Here is a 4,901-nt window from a genome sequence, read left to right as displayed (position 1 = left end):
ATACTCGGAAGGTGCACTCATAAGGTACTCCTAAAATAAGAGACCTCAAACATCCCATTTTTCTACTAAGTTTTTTGCTTGTCTCTAAGGACTTAAACATTCCTGTTGATTATACAGTTTTTAGTGCCAACACATAGTTATTTTTCTCATTGTTTACATGGGTTTGATTTATTTGAATTAACAAAAATTCATTACTATTGGCTTTTGTTAAAGTATGGGTGTTCACCCTTGGAAGCATCATCAATTTAACCTTTTAGCAAAGGACAAAACAACAACTATAGCCAATCAAAGACAAACATTGCAAGAAAAACAAAGATTCATAAAGTAAAAATTAATGTCATTTCATTGAACAAAAGAAAAGGTATATCATAAACAGTGGCAGACTGCCACAATAAAAGAAAGGTACCAAAAAAAAAAAAAAAAAAAAAAGGTCCCACGTTAGGCCTAGGCTTGAGCAGGAGGGTCTTCTTTACTGCCTGACTGAGGATAAGAGGGTCAGTGGCCTTAGGATCAGCTTCCTTGGATTTGGGATCAACCTCCTCTGCCTAAGGAGTAGCATCCTTGGCCTTTGGAGTAGCATCTTTGGGCTTGGAAGCAGCCTCTGGCCTTGGCCTTTAGCAGGGGCTTGGCCTCCTTGCCTTTACCCTTATCCTCTGGCTAAGAACCACCCTGGCCAGCCCATTTACCTTTGGCCACGTCCACCCCCTAGCCTTGGTCACCAGCCTTACTAGGCCCTATGGAGACCTCAGGAGGAGGAAGAGAGACCTGGGTGGTAGAGGGTTGCTCAGAGGTGATTGGCGTAAGGGCACATCTGCTCTGGGCCCAAAGTGCTGATGGAGCTTCGCGAAAGTCTGGGGGGTAGTAGATATTTTTGGCTTTCCTCCACTCCGAAGCAGCAGGGACTCCAGCCAGGTTGAGTGCCTCTATCCACATCTCCTGGCAGTAATCCCTGCAAACCTCGACCAACTCCTCCACCAAACGGATCTTAGTCTCCTGCACCCCGAGGGTGAAGAATTTCTGCTCCAAGGCTTCCGCAGCTTCCTTAGCCACCCAAGCAGCCTCCTTGGCCTTCCCCAATTCTGCTTTAGATCTAGGACCTGCTGTTTGGCCATAGCCAGCTCTATCTTAGTATGATGGAAGTGGTGTGCTGTCGTAGGCAACCAAAAATAAAACCTATACTCCTAAAAATATATGTAGTAGTGCGAGTAAGGATCATTCCCACAGAGAGTATTTAGCCTAATTTTATGCTACGTGAACAAGGAGGGGGGGTTTAAGTATAATGAAAACAATTGTAAGTAAAACAACTAAGGAACAATTCAAATTAAATATCAAAATCAATCAAGAGAACAAACCTTGGTCTAAGTCAACATCCACCATCGAAATTTTACAACTGATCATCAATGCAAGTATATATCAATTCACATTTTGAATATTCACCGTTGGAACTATTTTCCTATCTCTCCTTAATTGCAGTTAATTAGAAAACAAGCGATCTAATTAACCCTAACTACTAAACAACCCAAGACAAGCGCTAAAGGTTTAATCTAGTAGCAGCCTTAAGAACTAGAGAGATCGATGAAGCTAAACAACACAAACACAAACGGTTGCATTTAATTTAGTCGAACATTCTTCCTAAGATCTAATAATTTATGACGCAGCAAATCATTAAATCTTAGTTGTTTCACAAATTAGAGAGATCAAACAATTACAAATTTGATATCTAACCTAGCAGTAGATTGCAACGAATAATAAACTAGTAGGCCTCCTAGTAATTAAACGAGACAATCATGAAAATAAGCACAGAAGAACATCTGATATTCAAAAGCATAAATTGAACAATAAAATCAAATTAAATCTCACAGTTTTATTGATTCCGAGGCTTCAGTTTCCTTCAACCAAGTATAAAAGTTTTAGCCACGCAAGGCCATGATGAAAACTCAAAGGAGAAAATTAGAGAAGAGGGGAGAGAGAGGCGTGTGTGTGTGTAATTCTGATTTCTCCTCCCCTTTTACACGTTAATTCCCCCTTTCCCAAGCCAACAAAATCTCCTAAAAATATTCTAAATAATAATATCCAAATCTAACTAATTAAGGAAAAATATTAAAAATAAAACAAAGTCCTAATATAACTAGGAAAGTGGTGTTTTTCAGCTAGAAATTTCGTGCATCACATCTAGAGGCTTCCAAAAATAAACCGCATCAGATCCACGTATTAGAATTTCAAGCAAAGGAACATTCCAGAACGTCAGCAGTTCAGGTGCAACAACTTCAAGCCCGATTTAGACCTTGATGTGGCCCGTATCTTTCAAAACTCAAAACATGAAAGTTGTAGATATTTGTCTTGAGTTCCACAGAATCTTGAATCATCTCAATCGGAGCTTGGATGAGAAAGTGATGCCCAGATTACAAAGCGATGTCAAAGCTGTCCAGAATTGCCCAATTAACTACGTTTTGCACTTTATGCCTCCATTTGCATCCTAAATCAAAATATAAGAATAATTAGTACATTTAGGCACCAAATAAATATAAAAAAATAAACATTAATGGAAAGAAATATGACATTTTGCATTCTCATCATGGAGCTTTTTGCACTGCTCCTTAGCTTGGTCCTAGGTGTTCTTCAGGCTGGCCTCAGCGCTTTTCCGCCCCCTTTCCTTAGCAGTCACCTTCACAGTGAGCTCCTGTTTCTTTTGCTCAGCGGTGCCCAAGGCCTTGCTGGTCTCGACGCGGAGTTGGCCTCAACCCTGACCTTATATCGGGCATCTTTCACCCATTCCTCAGCCATAAATACCTTCTAGATGGCTTGCGTAAAAAATGAAAGAGGAATGCGTTATTAAATAAGGGAAAGGTGACCTAACCTAATGTCAGTAAGGCATGCCAAGAAACTTACCAAGGCCAAATCCCTCTTCAAGGATAGAAAGAGGTCTGGCTACCTCACATTCCTCAATGTAGCCATATTCTTTGGCAGCAGAAGGGGCTGTTCCAAGGCTTCGGCGAGGTAGTGGGCGTGTCCTTTATGAAACTACTTGATGGTGGAGTTCCATGGTATGGCTACCCCATCCAGCTCCGACCATGGGTCCTATGGTGGATTCTGAGGGCGCACCTCGGCCATATTCTGATCCTCCTTGCTTCCAATTGAGGAGACCATCTTTTGCTGCTTGGGAGGAACCCCCTCCTTTTAAGTGACCAACTCCCCTACCTTAGCCACCTCCTTCTCCTTCTTCCTTTTCTTCCGATTGGCAGGAGCAAATGGGTTAACTAAAGGAGGAGGAGGAGGGGGAAGAGTAGGAGGAGGCTGAAACCCCGAGGCGCCTTTGGGCGCCGACCCCTTGGCCCTATCCGCAAGGAGCTCACGCAAACCTCTCTTCCTATTCAGTGACATTTCCTCTTTTTCTTCCTCTAAACTGTTATCTATGCGTGCAACGACGAGGCCAGAGGTGCGAACACCCAAAAATCTATCAAGCTCGTCTTTCGAATCCGAGACTTGAATTACAGGCTCTCTCTACTCCTCTCTCCCTTCCTTAAGCTGAAATTGGTCTATCTCAGTCTCAAATGATAGGTGCAAGGAAGCTGTCCCTTCTCTCAGAGCCACTGCTTCATAGGGAGAATGATGGGAAGGCAGCTCAACTTGCACAACGTCTTCTCGGGCCAAGAATCTGGGCGCCGAGACGTCAATTCGAGCCAGCCGAGGATCACCCACCATAATCGCGTTGCCTACGTCTTGGAATGTCTCAGACAGGGGCTTGAAGTCAAGAATGAGATGGATAGCTCTCAATTGTCTGTCCTCACTTACGAACACTTCGGATCTCAAGATTCTGTTGAGGTCTGGGACATTGAAGAAATTAAGGTTAGGAGCCACATATCTTTTATTTGCATAAAAAAAAAAAAAGAGCCAAGAAGCAAAACCGCAGTTAGAAAATGAATCATTAGACAAGAAAACGCAAAATACAAGACTAATACCCATGCTAAAGGACCTAAACCTAGGGTACCCCACTTAGTGCTACCTCCCAGGTTGGGAAGTGAAGACCGTCATGTCATTCACCTGAGACGATTAAAAAGTCATCCTTCATGCCTTTGTTGGACTTGGGGAGACACGAGACGAGCCTAAACAGAAGATCTAGACTTAAGGTAATAGCTCGCATCTACAAGCAGATGGCACTCATACATCCAAACCACGTTGTGCCAAGTAAGACCCAGCCCCATGTGCTCATTGAGAGTTTCCACGCTACCCAAGACCTTAAACAGGTTGGGCGCGCTACCCATGGGAAGTCTCATTCCCCCCGGCTATGAATTCAATCATTGGAATCATGACCTCTCCCTCCCTTCTAAGGTCGTGCTAACCACCCTGAGGGCCATACCGCAGGGAGACACCTTGGGGGATATGGTACAGGGCCCTAAACCCCTCCATACCTACGAGGGTATCTACTAAATTAGCAAACCTACCCATCTAAATAGACTAAGAAGAATGGAAGGAAATTTTTGTGAGGAAAGAAACGAAAAATAGAGGGCCAAGGAGACTGGCTGAGGAGAAGAGAAACCTAAAAATAAGGGAACTTACGAAAATAAGGGCAAATGTCACTTTAGGAGCTTTTTGAAAGTCTGAAGATTTGGAAAGTCTTGGAAGTTAGAAGATTTGGAAAGTGGGAGAAATGAATCCCCCAGGCACCTTATATAGGAGGCAGAGTTGGGCGAGAGTTATCCTGCCCCAAATTTCAAGGAGAAATCCCAGCCGTAGGATCTCCATCTCAGCCTAAGACGTGAGAGACAAGGTGCCACCTGGAGTATTAAATGAGACGTTGTAGACTCCGAAGCGCCAGGAGCAGTTATAGGGCATGCAAATTGACACTCTCACACGAGAAATTCATACAAGCGTGTGGAAGCAATTACTCAAAGTCAAAACCC

This window comes from Quercus suber, unplaced genomic scaffold (assembly GCF_002906115.3).
Source record: "Quercus suber isolate HL8 unplaced genomic scaffold, Cork oak 2.0 scaffold_874, whole genome shotgun sequence".
Classification (NCBI taxonomy): Eukaryota; Viridiplantae; Streptophyta; class Magnoliopsida; order Fagales; family Fagaceae; genus Quercus; species Quercus suber.
This window is presented reverse-complemented; position numbering follows the sequence as displayed.